This window comes from Corylus avellana, chromosome ca1, assembly GCF_901000735.1.
Source record: "Corylus avellana chromosome ca1, CavTom2PMs-1.0".
In the NCBI taxonomy this organism is placed as follows: Eukaryota; Viridiplantae; Streptophyta; class Magnoliopsida; order Fagales; family Betulaceae; genus Corylus; species Corylus avellana.
The window spans coordinates 45,982,018-45,999,766 of NC_081541.1; the positions used below are offsets into that span (position 1 = coordinate 45,982,018).

Sequence of the window (17,749 nt, forward strand, 5' to 3'; positions counted from 1 at the left end):
TGATGCGGTGCACTCAACGTACTCATGGTCAACGATAACATCCGAGACAAATTCTATGGGATTAAGCAGCTGATGGGAAAAAGAAAAGAAAAAAAAAAAATTCCATTAATATACAAAAAAGGTGAATTTATAAATTTTAAATAATTATGAAGCATATTTCAAGGCTACTTCAATATGTTAAGGTACTTACTTCCAACCATTTTTGGGCCCGAGCTGGTTCCCAGGGAGATATACCACCATTTTTACTCTGCATTAAATTAACCATACAATAGAGCTTATCGATATGAACACAGTGAGATACTTAAGAAATAAACACTACACTAGATAAATGAAACTTCAAGAAAGTTTCCAAACGCAGCCTGGGTTTCCTATTCATGCCGATAGTTTCCAAATATTTGTACTTCAAAATACAATGCTAGAATATTGAATAAATTATTAAAATCAATCATTTCCTATTAATTTAAACAGTTGGGACAACTAGTGATTTAAAGTGGTATCTTGGCTCAGAGTTCGAACCAGGTCTCCTCATTCACCTTCCATTTCGATTAAATATTCTACGTGTTAAGTCTTATTTATTCATTTATCAAGGAGAAATTTGAACCTAGCATGACGAATGTTGTTAGAATAATAAGTAAATAATAGTCTACGTATTGAGCCTTACTTATAAATAAGGGGTACTAGTTTGAATTCGTATGTGAGTGAGAGTGTTATCAACCATTTTTCATTAGCTTATGCTTTTGGGTTGACTGATAATTTTACAATAGTGAAAGTTAATCCTCACCTGTAGAGAAAGTATGACATTTATAGAATCATAAAATTGCTCGGGATCCATTTTCTCACCAACAATTTTTGGTGGCTTCATGGAGAAAAGCATGCAACACTGAAATAAAAGCGAATTTGATGAGTAACATATTAACTACGGAGAAGGTGCAAAATTTTACCCCATTGATGCATTTAAAAAATGTTAATTACCACCAAACTCTCAGCAGTGCAATCAGACACTTGCCATCCATGATCTTGATCAGAGAAAGTCCATGATCCCTTAGAAATGTGACGATACATGCTTTTAAAGTCTCCAGAAGGGTTGTCCTTGACCTTTACAATTTATAAGGGAAAAATGGAATAACTAGTCTGAATGAATATTGAATAGTTTTTATTTTTTAAGCAAAAAGGTAGATTTGATGATTATGGTGAAGAGATGCTTTTAGAATTGAAAATAAAACCTGAGATTTCTTGATGAAGTCATGCCCTCTCGCAAGTGTAGGTCCAATTTCATCAGTGAGATTACTAGCAAGTAAAGCTTGAATTGCAAAACCGGCATCCCACACTTGACTCCCAAAACTCTGCATAAAAATGGTATATATCAAAGTCAGGGATCCCTTATTTTTTCTTGCAAAGACTTCGGACTTGTAGATCACTTGAAGCTAGAAAGCAAGAGCTTGGGGTTTATCCCAGAGTTTGAATAGTTATATTTACAAAACTAACCCTAGAAAGAAATTTAGTGTAATCTCTTCATTCATAATTCAATATGAAGTGTAATTCAAATGTTAAACATATAGTCAAAAGATTAATTCTGCAATTGTTTTTGCAAAATATGCGTACTCATGACCTGCAACTTGATTCCATCTTCAGCAACCCATATGTAATCTGGGATCCTAGCAATGTGCTTCTTGAAGTAATCCCCATTTGGATCTTCAACCCAACAAGCAAGCATACATAGGACCTGTTCAATACAAATGGCTTTAGGAATACTGTAATATAGCCCAAATCGATGCTCTACATTGCTTACCATGATTATATATGATCATAAAATGTACCTTTTCCACGCATCCAATAGTGATGTATTGACTGTTCTCATCTTCATAATGAATGTGCTTCATTGTTACTTGAAGTGCCTTCTCTCTTTCCAACGAGTGAGAAGAGGCTCAGTGAATATGTATAGACTATCCCAGACCAGATCTTGTATCAAAGGATGGGAATAGTATAGATCCTCCTGTAACAATATATAGTTAATTTTGCACAATCAATGCATTGGAAAAATATTGAAAAGCATATATGTAGCAATGAGCACTTATCAGCAATATTGCAGAGAAGATTAAGGTAAACTCACATTTGCGCACTGATGACGCATTTTCTTTCAATTAATTTCATTGTAAGGTTGAGTGTAGAGTTCGTCCCTCAATTGAAGAATGAGAGGTGTGATTGGGCCCACAAACCTTTTCCCATAAAGGTATGACATGGGCAGGTACACCATGCGGCAGTAGCACCACATTTTTGCTGCATTTTGGGGGAATAGGCAATTGTATAACAGAAGTGCTAACCATTTTTGAGTTAAACACTATACTTAGTTTTCAACATTAAAATAAATAATTTTAAAAAAAAAACATTCCATTATGCAGTAAGGATCTAAAGTACACCGACATTTTTTGGAAATACAATGAAGTAGCTAGTAAGCAAATATGTACAAACCTGGATGAATGGGAAGAAATGAAGGAAGGATCCAAAATTCCGGAGGCATTGGGTTGGTTCCAATCCACTCGAACACACCAAGTATCTACAACAAAAGGAAAAAATATGCATACTGCATGGTGAATATTTGAACCTATATATATATATATATATATATATATATATGACTAGATTTATGAAACATGGTCATACTGAAAGCCAGGTCTTTCCCCAAGAAGGTATGTGTGTTACACCACCATGATCAATGATCCATTTTCGCGCTCTTGCACAAGCATTTTCTTGACCACCATCGGGTCCTTCTCCGAGTATACGCATACAAATGTAGCTAAGAGCCGTGCAAAACATGATGCTATGACCCTCTATGTGTAATCCCCACCCACCATCTTCATTCTATATTATGCAAAATTTACAAGATATTTGTTAAACATGATAGTTTAAACACACACACTCACACAAAGGAAAGGAAGCAAGTAATTGAGCAAAAAGTCTATTCCTGTTTGCATAATTGACATGTAAAGCTTTCAAGAATATGCACCTGATGATAGTATATGTATCGGAGGATTTCCTTTTGATACTCAGCGGGGAACACAAGATTAAGATGTCCTGTAATGTACAAACATATTACCTGCAATTTTTTTCCCGTTAAAAAGAATACAATTAGCAATTGCATTAAGATGAAAACCAAAACAAGTCAAAGGTAGGTAGGTTGTCTTTGATCCAATGGTACTGTTCATTTTGTGTTAAATATCATTAGAAAAAATTGTTATATTGTTGATGATTTCTCTCGGTATCACAAAAAGCTCCCTGATGTGATGATCATAATATTGATTATACTTTTTAAAGAAAAAATTATAATAATTATGAGTCTCACCAAGGGGCCGGGGAAGGAAAAATAATGGGCCAGCATTTTCAGCAGGCCAATGGCCATCACTAGCCTGTAAGGCTGAAAAGAAATGGACGGCCCTTCTCAGTGCAGCTGTGGCCTTTTCATTTGTGATTTCCTCTCCATCCTCGACCTTTACCGGGGGAATTGTTTGTTTGAAGTTTTTCTCCTTAAGAAACTGCAATCATTTTGACAAAGAAATTGTCATATTGGAGTAAATAATTTCCGCCTTATTAGATATATCATGATATATATTATGAATTTTAAAGCTGCTACATTACTCTATAGTCAGAAGTGGGAGAACAATGTCATCACCTACTAGGCTACTAATACCAAATAATTTCATTTCCTCAATCAACAGGATTAGCGGCAGCGAAATACATTCCCTTAAACCCGTGGAGCATGGGTCATTTGTGCCCTCTCTCTCCTTGCTCCGCGGGTGACTATATTTGTAGGCACAGGCTTTTGCTATTATATATAAGGGAATTTCATAAAACCCCTTTAAACATTCACACGTTTTGAAATTATTTTCTCAAAGTTTAATTACTCCTAATTATAGTATCGAACTTTCCATAATGTACCTCCTATATGTTAGGATTTTTTATTAAATCTTGTCAAAATTTTCAAAATGCCTATATTTTTTATTATAAAAAATAAAATAAAATAAATAAATAATAATAATAATAATAAAAAATTGCAAAGATCGAAGCATTGGTTATAAGGATTTAATAGAATTTAGAAAAATATCTATACAAAAATACGTACACCTCAAATATATATACTTGAAGTGCTTTCCAACTTTTCATATTACAATATTGCGGATGTGAATATGGATATCTAAAAGGAATATATGCATTTTGCGGATGCAACTGTAGATGTTACAAATAACCGCATTCACATGTATACCATTGCTTGACATGACTTGAATCTGACACTATAGTCTATACATATGGCTAGTACTAATTATTGACACGACCCATGAACTTACACGAACTCAATACAAAATTAATAGGTTGAGTTTGAAAAATTCCAACTGATTTAATTAAATGGATTGAATTAGAATAAAAAAATATAATTTTATATGCATCAACACAACTCGAACTTTCTATGCGAACATAGTGGCCACTGGCTTGCCATGCATATCTGACCAGCTCATTCTTTGTTCTACTTGACATGAATCATTATTCAATTTTATGGATAGTATTGGATATTGTTTTCAAGATGGGAATACCTGCATTCGCCATAGGAGATCACAGTTAGGTTTCACGTGAAACCGGTTGTTGTAGAAATTTTGCCGAGCCTCTTCAACCTCAGCCCTCTCTTGTGGGGTACCAGCCTGAGGGTCAAACTCCCATATCTGCCTTCCAACAAAGTTGTTTGTGCTGAAGATACAAGGGTCTTTTCCACCCTCTGCTATCTTAAGCCTCCACATATTCTTCCTTATCGGTTTCTTTCAATCACTTCTCTCTTCTCTTCTTCTCCGTTTCATGCAGCCATATATAATATATAGTCGCTAGTGGTAACTATATATATATATATATATATATATATATATATATATATGGTGCGTCGATCTGGGGGAGAGAGAGAGGTTGCGTGGCAGCGTGGGGGAGAGAGGCATGGGGTGCATTGGGGTGGGGAAAGAATTACATGAGGTGGCAGTAGGGTAGTTGGTGGAAAAATTAAACGGGGAAAAATTTTGCGGCATTGTGCTCCCGTTTGTGCAGCGGAAACGGCATATTATTATTTTTTTTAGTAACTTTATTTTAAATAATTATTATGAGATTTGACAATTACTTTCTAAACTTTAAAACCTCTCAATTTGAATCCTTAAACTTTCAATTGTAATTAATTTAAACTCTTCCATCAAATTTAGCTGTTAAACTTTTTTTTTTTTTAATTTGGAATTAAGGGTAAATTTAGAATTTTTTTAAAAAAATTCAGGGGTATAAAAGTCATTGTCTCGCTTTTAACGTTTAAAATCTAACGAAAATGTTTAAATTAACTGCAGTTGAAAGTTCAGGGGTTTAACTCTATAGCCCATGAACTTCTTCTCTAACCATATATAAAGATAAGGAAATAATTGGATGGTATGTTGAATTCTAGCCAAACATTAATCTCTTTCTTCTACTAATTTCTTTCCTAATTCTCCGAGACAAATTCTAGTTTAAGCATCTTGATTAATATGGTACATATTAATTAGTAAAAAAAAAAAGGAATAATAATGATTCATAATTCCCAATGAAAATATTTAATTAGAGGACCACATGCATAAGAAGGATTGCCATCAACTTACGAAGAAGAAAATTTATAATTTTAAAAAAAGAGTCCATGTTTTACTGATCGAATTAAGTTACAGTCTATAATCATTAAAAACTCAGAGTCAACAATGCGCCCTACGCAAACGTAGGCTGCACCACTGACCATGCCAACACATTGTTTTATTTTATTTTATTTTATTTTGTTTTTTTTATTAATCAAATAATGAAGGATTATATGGGATTGAAAAATGGGGAGACCGAGATTCCAAACAAAAAACCCCCAAAAAAAAAAAAAACTAAAATGCTTAAAATACAAACCAATAACAAAAAATGGGTTAAAAAAGTGATTCAATCGGTTCTTTATATCTTTAACAAAAGCCAAAAAATAGACCGCATAAGGGGTAAACAAATAAAAGGGACATGAATCTCGAATGGTCTATCAATCATTTCCGAACCCCCACAGTTTATATGCTTTAACTTATAATCCTTTATGCCGAAAGCTGGTCAACTAGCTCTCTTTCTCGGTTCAAGGCTTTTATTTTGGAAGGAAACTCCCTAGTGGTCATCCTTGCCCTTTCAACATCCAAATATAACTCAAGAATATTATTAATTGGCGGATCACCCCATCATCAAAGATACCATCTCAACCATCCCTCACTCTTTTTCTTGATGAGAAGTAAGAAAATTAACAAAAGTGTAAACTTTGGATCCATCATGCATGTGCCATATTGAACCTCTATCAAATCCACTTCTAGTTGTATTCTCATTTGTTGTTTTCCTAGGATATATTTTTATATATTATGTATATTTTATTAATTCATGAATTTATTTATATTTCTTCAAACTTAGGTGCCGACATTAGAGTTAATATATATATATAAACCAGATGGACGATGGATCCCAATGCTGGCTTGAACGTATAGCCTAGCTAGCTAGTATATAAATACATCAAAATTTTGTTCATTGTGACAAGAAAAAGATCCGTTGGTTACGTAAATTTAATTTCTCAAGAAGCGGACTTCTTCATTAATTCTCGAAGGCTACAGATCTGATAGCCCATGAACTTATCCTCTAGTTGGTTCCCGCTGGACCCAACTAGATACTTGGAGCTTAACTTTCAATGTCTTTATAGGTACTCTTTGGTTGAAGATTTGACCTGATTATTCCATATGGAGAGGAAAAGAAAGTGACAAATTAAGACAAAGACAGAAGGAAAAGACTTGTGTGGCAAATCATGGACAAAATCAAAAGTATAAGGTTTACGATAAACAGCAATAGTTTATTGATTGAAAGTCAGAAGAAGAAGCCGAAAAGTGGGATATACTCATATACACTACAAGCTAGCAGCAACTGCCAAATGTTCCTTGAGATTCAATAAAATAAGGTTGCATCATTATTTTGCACAGCGATCCTCGTTACCCTCCAGAGAAAGAAAATGGGATGCCCGGAACGTTGTCCAATTAATTAATGGAGTGTTTCCTCAGGAATGATTGGTTGTGCATGCACCACATGATGAATCCCCTTTGTTTTTCTAATTTAAGCTAGATGTACGTAATGAAAGAAAGCAAACAAACTTGCTTTTGGCGAAATCAAGTCTCAATTTCGTTCTTATTATATATATATAAGTAAAGAGTTACAATCAAAATCAAATAGGAGGAACTAATACAACTAGAACTAGGAGAGCTAATACACCTAGAACTAGAAGAACTATTACGATTGGAAAGCTTTAATATAAACATATATTAACAATATAAAACATATTGCATTCCGATGCAATAAAATCTGTAAGAAGTGCAGTGCGCTCGAGCGCTAGAGGAGATGCACTCGAGCTCACTCGTGTTTCTTAACATGTAATAATGAAAACTAGCTATTGATTTTTCTAACAATTAATTTTTAGTATTGCCACATCATTTCAATTATATGGTAATGCAATCTACTAAATATCATTATTATTATTATTTTTTTATAAAGTTCTTATTAATTAGTTCAAATTATGATTTTCATTAAGATGTTATTTATGATAGTCATATAATAGTTTACTAAATAACTAAATTGTTTGCCAACACATTTATGTTATGTGTTAGTAGTTGCATGCAAGAGAACTCCACCAAGACACATGCATGGCTAAAGTGATGTGGCTGAAGATCAGGTTGCGTAGGACAAGAATTAATCAATAGCTGGAAGCCTGGCTGGAAGCACAATAAAGAGCTGGAGCTGAACTATCACAGAAACGTATGTTGCATGGGCACATGACCTGGCGCTATCTCTTAGTGTACACGGATTTGGATGGGTCTATCTGCCCTTGCAGTTATAGAACTCACATGTTCTCTTATATTAACTTGTAGGACAACTAGTCAAAGTGAAATAGAAATGACAATTTGTCAATAAAATAATTGTTATATTCCGTAATTTTAAGTAAGTACAATGATATATTATATATTCAATTAAAATATAAACCACAAGAGTCCCTTTACCAAGAGTTTCGTTGCGCGCCCTTTGGCCAAATAAGAGTAGTGGAACCACCCCTTGGACAAAAGCTGCATCTTTGTAGCCACCACATGCCCTCACAGTTGAGATATTGTGAATCAATGAGGAAGATATTAGGCTGATGGTCAAGTATAGGAAGGGATTTTGTTAGTCAGGCTGGCCATGGGGTGGTTCAGTCGGTCGAGCCATCCTTGGCCGGCCACCCCATTTGGCTATGAGGTAGTTAGACCATTTCTTTGTTTTTTTAATAAATATTTTAATATTATTCTTCTAAAACGAGGAATAATATTCCTCTACAAAAATTAAGGAATTGCTATTCCTTTAGAAATACGCTAGCTCTAAAACTCATTTCCAAAACAAACATTTTCTTAAAAAAAAAAAAAAAATCTGCGCAAGGGAAAAAGGGTATTGGTTCGGCTGTGGGTGACCACCCCCATGAAAAACAAAAAAAGCAAACTTTTCGTTTGGTTGCTCTATCACCATTCATCTCGTACGAATGAACGGACGTGAGGAAACAAAGCTATGCAGTCAATTGACTTCATTGAAGGAGGAGGTGACAAAATTCCAGCTCTATTGGTAAATAGAATCTTGTGATGCGTATTTTAAAGGAATGAAATATATATATATATATATATATATATATATATATATATACTTGTGTCGTAGTTACTTAAGATTATGAACAATAACAATAATTTTATTGAGTTTCAACAATTAATATCATTAATGTTTTCTAGATGGTGCTTTTAAAAAAAAAAATTATGATGTGACATAAAGACAAAAGTAATTTTGGCCAGCCACATAAAACACACATTTATCACACGCATGTTCATAATGTGTTTAGTATCTTAGAATATTGTTTTTCTAAAACGAGCTTTTGAGGCCTTAATTAAAAGTGCATTTTGGGTTTTCAACCGCAAGCCCAAACAAGCTCTGAGGAGAGGAAAAGAAGATTACATTTTGTATTGCATATGTTTTATTCTGTTTTGGATTTGAGAACTTCGAGAAATTTCCCCTAGCTTAATGCTAATATTAGAGTTCAAATGATTGGATAGTTTTGTTAAATATTTCCTCGCGTCCTAAATGAAGAAAAACTCGTCCATCAAATTTTTGGAAGGCTTGAACTCTTAATGGATTTTGATAATTTGGGGGTCAAATTATGTGTAGAGTGGTACTTGGAATGAATTTGAAAATCTGGAATGGAAGTTAAGAATAATGACTTTAGCTGCTCAAACTTGAAATGGATGTAAGTTGGAAGTTGGAGAGAGAAGATTATGTGTTGTAGAACTACATCATTTCTTATTAATTTGGAATAAATTACCGAACACTCGTACCTATAAATCACAATAAATACATGTGCATATGGGTCACACTTTAATATAATTAGGGAATTTCTTGCATATTATTCACGTGCTGGTACAACATTGTATAATATTCCTTAATCCCATCTATCTTTGGTGGCTTTGTGTTTAGACACTTATTACACACATCAACAGCTGCTAAAGAGAAAGTAAGAGAATTAATAATTGGCTGGTTGAGCTATATATATATATATAGTTCACTAATTGATTCAATTTTTTTTGGATGCCAATGGGACACGATTGCGGTATTCTGCAAGAGCCCACAATGGGTAAATATTTCTGTATGCTGCATAGTGAAGCATACAATTCCTTAAGTAGACTCCAAGTATTTCCTGTATGAAAGAGTGATCAATGGTTACGAAGCTTTGAAGGTAAAATTCAAGCATAATATATATATATATATATATATATATATATATTCTTTCTGAACTAAATTCATGTTTTAAAGAGAGGTACCTGCTGAGGAAAATCGCCATCCTCCAGTTGAGAATTAATTATCAGCTTTGCTGCACGATGAAGAGGTGTTGGGTCTCTTTCAGCCTATTGCAGATACAATTTTAACATCAGAATGAATATGCAGGATCAAAACATATGACAATTAATGACAGCATAATATATATAAACCATGGAGTCTACCTGTCCAGCATGAATGAGACCCATCATTGCCCATGCAGTTTGTACCAAATTTGATCGGTTTCCTTCAAGAGGTACATATTCCTATATAATCAAGCACAAAGAGTACTTTATAGTTTTATTATCTAGCATCTGCCAAATCTTAGAAAGACAAAACATGTTATTAAAGATTCTTAAAAACAAATAAGAATTATACGTGTTAAAACATTACCTTGGTTGGGCATGAGAGATAGCTCTCTCCCCAACCACCATCATCTCTTTGTGCTCTTAGTAGAAAATCAACAGCTCTGCGCATAACTGGACAATTGTTGTAAGTCTTGCCAGCTGCAGCCAATCCTCCAAGTCCAAACCATGTACCGTATATGAAGCAAATTCCCCAATTTCCATACCTGTGGAAATGCTTAATCATGCAATAGATTTCTCTGGTATAAAAACAGAAAAATATCTAAGAAACCAGTGGAGGAACAAACCATGAACCATCAGGCATTTGTATGTCTTGGATGAATCGCACAGCACTTTTTATGGAATCTTTGACCTCTTCCTTCCGGTGCCCGGGGTATAACTTCTTAAACAAAACTAAAGCTTGGATTGCTGATGCGGTGCACTCAAGGTATTCATGCTCAACGACAGTGTCAGAGAAGAATTCTGTGGGATTAAGCAGCTAATGAAAAAAAAAAAAGAGAAAATTTCCATTAATATACGATAAAAATGGTGAATTTAGAAGTACTAGATAGTTTTAAAGTATTCCATAAGCATATTTCAAGGACACTTCAATATGTTAAGGTACTTACTTCCAACCATTTTTGGGCTCGCAGATAAACCACCATTTTTACTCTGCATTAGAGCTTAATGATATGAATGCAATGAAATATTTAAAACAAACACCAAGTGTTGGGCCTTACTTATTAAAGGGTAATTTGAGCCTACACGTGAGAAAAAATGTTCAAATATTATTTAAATAATTAAAACCAATCATTTTTCATCAACTTATGTTTTTTAGATTACTGGTGATTTAACAATGTGAAAGTTAATCCTTACCTGTAGAGAAAGTATCACATTTATAGAATCATAAAATCGCTCGGGTTCCATTTTCTCACCAACAATTTCTGGTGGCATCATGGAAAAAAGCATGCAACACTGAAATAGAAAAGAATTTGGTGAGGAACACATTAATTATGGAAAAAGGTGTTAACATTTTACCCCATTGACACATTTAAACAAAGTTAATTACCTTAAAAGCTTCTGCAGTGCAATCAGAAACTTGCCATCCCTGGTCTTGATCAGCAAAAGCCCATGATCCTTTCGAAATGTGACGGTACATGCTTTTAAAGTCTCCAGAAGGGTTGTCCTTGACCTTCACAATTTTTAAGAGAAAATGGCGTAATTAGTCTGAATGAATATTGTGGTGAAGAGCTGAATTCAGAAGTGAAAATCAAACCTGAGATTTCTTGAGGAAGTCATGCCCTCTCGCAAGTGTAGGTCCAATTTCATCAGTGAGATTACTAGCAAGTAAAGCTTGAATAGCGAAACTGGTATCCCATGCTTGACTTCCACAACCCTTCATACAAATGGAATATATCAAAGTCAATTGTCTCTTCCATTTCCTTGCAAAGACTTAAGACTTACAGACTTGAAGCTAGAAAACAAGAGCTTTGGGGGTTTATACTCAAGTTTGAATAGTTATATTTCAAATGCTCAACACACAAACAAGGTTATACAAATGTTTTTGTACAATATGGGTACTAACCTGCATCTTCATTCCATCTTCACCGACCCATATGAAATCTGGGATCCTTGCAATATGCTTCTTGAAATAATCTCCATTTGGATCTTCAACCCAACAAGCAAGCATAAATAGGGCCTGTTCAATGCAAATAGCTTTAGGAGTAGTGTTATATAGCTCAAATATATGCTTTCCATGGATTCCCTTTATTTTTGATAACATTACCTTTTCCACGGATCCAGCGGTGATGTATCGACTATTCTCATCTTCATAATGAATGTGCTTCATTGTTACTTGAAGAGCTTTCTCTCTTACCAATTTGTTAAAGGGCCAACGAGTGAGAAGAGGCTCAGTGCATAGGTATAGACTATCCCAAAGTAGATCTTGTATCGAAGGATGAGGATAGTAGAGATCCTCCTGTAACAATAATATTGCGTAACCAATGTCTTGGAAGATGTTAAAACAACACTTACCCCGAAAGCTTAAGCTAATAGGAAGCAATTGATTTAATCATTGAATTTATATTCTAACACTCCCTTATGTGTAGGTTCAAACTTTTTCCTAATAAGTGAGACCCAACACATAAAGTATTTAATTGAAATGAGAGATGAATAATGGAGACAACGTTTCAACTCAAAGAAACGGATCCTTTCCAGTCCTTGAAGGACTAGAGAGTATCTAGTTCACGGTTGGGATTTCCCTAGAGAAATCCCAATGCTACAAATAAGCCACGTCAGCCTTCACTAACAAATAAAAAATAAATTTTATTTTCAGGTTAATTTATTAGAATGTATTTTAATATATATTGTAGAATGGGTGACATTGGGGTGGCTCAGCCACCCCCGTTGGTCCTAGGGTGGCCGGCCACCCTTAGGGCAATTTTATTTTATTTTATTTTTTTTAATTTTTTTTTTTTTTTATCATTTGACCCTTGGGGGGTGGCTTGGCCACCCCAGACTAGCCACCCCATATGGCCAATAGGGGTGGCCAGCTGGCCATTCCATTATTTTTATTATTATTATTTTTAATCCTAAAGAATATTTTATTTTATTTTTATGTATTAATAGGACAGGTGTCCCATTTGTGGCCCAATATCTCAGAAATCTTAGCCATTAATTAGATACATTCTAGTCCAAAATAGATTGGAGAAGATCCGGATCCTGAACTCAGGGCTTTTGTTATGATATCATGTTAAAAGCTTAAGTTGATAGAAATAAATGAATTTAATTATTTAATTTATATTCTTATAGAAGAATGTTGAAAAGCATATGTAGCAATGAGTGAGTATTAACCATGAGAAAAATTTACCTTTGCACATAGATGACGCACTTTCTTCCAGTTAACTTTATTGTAAGGTTGAGTGTAGATTTCTTCTCTCAATTGAAGAATGAGAGGTGTGATTGGGCCTACAAACCTTTTCCCATAAATGTATGACATGGGCAGGTACACCAAGCGGCAAAAGCACCACATTTGGGCTGCATTTTAGGGGAAAGCAAATTGATAAGCAATATGTAGCAAGTTTAATCATCAAAAAGAAGAAAGTAAAACCTCTACCTAATAGAGGCTTTCAATTAAAAATTGTACAAACCTGGATGTACGTATAATGTACGTAGTAAGCATTTATGTACAAACCTGGATTAATGGGAAGAAATGAAGGAAGCATCCAAAATTCCGGAGGCATTGGGTTGGTTCCAATCCACTCGAACACACCAAGTATCTACAACAAAGCGAAAAATGCATACTAGAGTTAATTATCATCAAACAATCATCACTTTGTTGTAATTTTTATTTCAATTAGACAATAGTGTACTTAAGATTTTTCATTTAGTTCAATTTTGTGTTCTAAGTTCGAACTGAAAATTTACCAGTTTGAACTAGCCAGTGGAAGAAGTAATCTCAAGTTAGACAAAACTTGCCGTTCCAAGCTTTGTATTAATTCAGTTCCAACTTATTCTTTTATTTAGTGGATGAGTTTTCTGGGTTTGGTCATCCCGGAATAGTTTTACTATTGAATATATAGTTACTCAAAAGATTTACGAAACATGATCATACCGAAAGCCAAGTCTTTCCCCAAGAAGGTATGTGTGTTACACCACCATGATCAAGGATCCACTTTCGCGCTCTTGCACAAGCATTGTCTTGACCACCATCAGGTCCTTCCCCGAGTATACGCATACAAATGTAGTTGAGAGCCGTGCAAAACATGATACTATGGCCCTCTATGTGTAATCCCCACCCACCATCTTCATTCTACATACAATTAATATGCAAAATTTACAGCATACTTGTTAAACATACATGACAGCTTAAAAACACACACAAAAGAAAAGGAATCAAGTACTTCAACAGAAAATCTAATCCTATTTGCATAATTGACATGTGATGCTTCCAAGAATATGCACCTGATGATAGTATATGTATCGAAGGATTTCCTTTTGATACTCTGCAGGGAACACAATATTAAGATGCCCTGTAATGTACAAACACATTACCTGCATTTTTTTTGGGTTAAAAGAATACAATTAACAATTTCATCAAGATGAAAACCAAAACAAGTCGAAGGTAGGCATGTCCTCATTGATCCAATGATACTATTCATAGTCTGTCTATCTTAGAAGATGTTTTAGAGATAAATATCTTTAGTAACTAAAAAAAAAATTAATTTTAGATGAGGCAGGACAAAACTAAAAAAAAAAAAAAAAATCCTAAGGTAAAAATTTAATGGTTAAAGTCCATATATCCCCCTAAAACTATCACCCAATTGGCAATGTCCTCCCAAACTTTTAATTATGACAATGTCCCCACAAACTACCAAAATATTGTCAATGTCCTCCCAAGACTAGCAAAAAGATAAAAATGCCCCTATAAATTTCTCAATAAGTCAAAAATACCCCTATAAAATACAAAAAAATAAAAATGTATTTAAAAAATACGATTTTTAAAAAATTTTATTATTATTATTATTATTTAAAAAAAAAAACCAATTTTAAAAAAAAAAAAATTGGAATTTTTTTTCTTAATTCTGTTTTAAAAAAAGATTTTTTTTTTTTAAAACGGAAATTTTTATTTAAAAAAATTTATAAAACAATTTTTAAAAAAAAAAAAAAAAAAAAAAAAAAGCAAATTGGCCACCCCTTGTAATTTTTTTAGAAGTTTTAGTATTTTTTTTATTTTTTTATTTTACTAAGGGTAGTTTCGTTATTGGAAGAACATTGACAATTTTTTGTTGTTTGAAGGGACATTGTAACAATTGAAAGTTATGAGAGACATTGTCAATTATGTAGTAGTTTGAAGGAGGAATGTAGACTTTTCCCAAAAATAAAATTTTGGAGGTTCAATCCAAAAAAAAATCCCAAAATTGAGGTATTTTGAAAATCTTTAGGGGACTAGCGCCCCAAGGCTAGGGTAGTTCTACCCCTGATTAGTAAAGGCCGTTATGTTGTTGATGATTTGTGATCTTGATGTCACAAAAAGTTTCTTGGTGTATATAATTTTTACGTAAATATATATATAATGATGACATTGGAAAAAAATAAAAAAATAAAACATTGTTAACGATTATGAGTCTTACCAAGGGTGGAAGGAAAAACAAGTTGCCAGAAAGTTCAGCAGGCCAATGGCCATCACTGGCCTGCAAGGCAGAAAAGATGTGGACGGCCCTTCTTAGTGCAGCTGTGGCCTTTTCATATGTGATTTCCTCTCCATCCTCAACCTTTACTGGGGGAATTGTTTGTTTGAAGTTTTTCTCCTTAAGAAACTGCGATCATTTTGACACAGAAATGAGCATATATATTATAGTAAACAATTTCTGAATTATTAGATGTCTCATGATATTTTGAATTTTAAAGCCGCTAGATTACAATATATCATGATATTATGAATATTTTATATAATATTTATACGATTTCTAAATCTGATACAAATTTAGTATTAAATCAACATGTTACAATTAAGAGATCTAATTTGTTTAATTAAATGGTTTGGATTAAAGTTGATCTATATAATTTTATACCCATACTCCGACATGACTTGAACCCGACACACAATATAGGGCTAGTACTAATTATTGACATGACCTGTGAACACAATAACTAAAACTCTAAGAGATTCAATTTAACGCTCATCACATATGATCTCTCTTAGCATAGACTCCGACGAACTCTCTGAGGGCGAAAATTCGTATCTCTCTCTTCTATAATAATGTATATATATCAGTACATTAAACTATAGACCTAGGCCCACTAAAAACACGCGTGTTTTTGGGCATAGTAGGTACGGGGTGTCCGGACATGTTAATGGGCTGTCCGGACAGGGCCTTGAGGAGCAAAAATATGCTTGCTGGAAAGCCTGTCCGGATAGCCTAGCACCCGGTCCGGACATGGCCTACATTTTGAAAATGTTGTCCAGTCTTGATCAACAGATCCAATTAATGGGCGTTTGTGGTCCGATTGAGTTGAAATTTTGCAAGAACGTTCATGACACATGAATCTACATTATGAACAGTGGAGATTTGACTCTGAGCATTCTATATCAGTATTTGAGCCCGTGGACAGTAACCTCTGGATTTTGGAACCGAATTAAATCAACACAAGGACTAATAGTTTTGATGTTGATTTTTTTTTTTTTTTTTTTTTGGTTGAAAAATTGTGCATGAACAATAATAAAAGAAAAGAAAGGCTTTGCCAAACAAAGCCAATATTTCTAAGCGTTGAAGCTAGTCTTTGGAGTTAAGAGTTTAATCTCCATTTGTTTATCGTCCCTTAAACCTTTTGTTTGTTAAAGAGGTCAAAGTTTTCCCTAAAAACCTTAATTTCACTTCAAAAAAGAAATTGCTACTCATGTTATTTAGTTTGGTGACAAGATAAAAGAGCTAAAGAGAGATAGGTTAACATGCATATATATATATATATATAATCTAAATTGAAACTTTACCTTCCTCCCATCAAAGAAAAAGAAATCAGAATAAAATCAATTCTAATTTTTATTCCACAAATAATGCCTTATTTCAAATAAATTACCAAATACCTATAATTGTGTTTAATTTAAATTACAGTAAATATATGTGGCATTAGGCCTGGGCCAAAAAACGGAGTGCCACCTACCGGCCGACTTCCGACCGTAACCGCCCTGTCACTGTCCGACACCGACAGGGCGGCCAAAAACTTAGTGAATACACCAAGTAGAATTTAGAGCATTCCAAAAACTTAGTGATCAGATGGTGCTTCATTTAAATTATACGGCTTCTAACGTCAAACTGGGTCGAATACAAAACCAAACTCCACGTCGGGTAACTGATTTTGTATAGTTAATTGGTTGGTTTAGTTTTGAGCTGTGAGTTTTGTTCTGGTTAATTAGTTTATTGACTTTTTCTTGTTAACTGCTTTGTTCGTAGAAGTCATGGTCAAGCTTTTTTTCTATCTGGACACAGATTTTGATGCGGTGGGAAAGGTTGTTGTGAACATGGCAGGAACAAGAAAGTAGCTTGCTGTTTTGTGTTTTGTGTGTAGAGGATCATAGAGAGAGAGAGAAGATGGGAATACCTGCATTCGCCATAGGAGATCACTGCTAGGTTTCACATGAAACCGGTTGTTGTAGAAATTTTGCCGAGCCTCTTCAACCTCAGCCCTCTCTTGTGGAGTACCAGCATGAGGGTCAAACTCCCATATCTGCCTTCCAACAAAGTTGTTTGTGGTGAAGATATAAGGGCCTTTTCCACCCTCTGCTATCTTAAGCCTCCACATGATATTCTTCCACCCCGGTCAGTTTCTTCGTGTTAGAAAAATATTCAGTGCCTTTTATAGACGGAATGCACGATCTGATGTAGAGTTGTTCCACCTGCATTACTTTTGAATAGGAAAAACTTTACTTTGGCCTCCTAAACTTTCACCAAATTTTACAAATCCCCTGAACTTTTCAATCTCTCATTTTGGAC

General features: G+C 34.2%; 2 pseudogenes; both read right to left on the bottom strand.

Annotated features, from left to right (window-relative positions):
• The window catches only part of LOC132178123 (beta-amyrin synthase-like), a 6,410-nt pseudogene extending 1,620 nt beyond the window's left edge, over positions 1–4,790 (bottom strand).
• Positions 4,791–9,379: 4,589 nt separating this feature from the next.
• Positions 9,380–17,576, bottom strand: LOC132177272 (beta-amyrin synthase-like; annotated as a pseudogene).
• Positions 17,577–17,749: the final 173 nt, after the last annotated feature.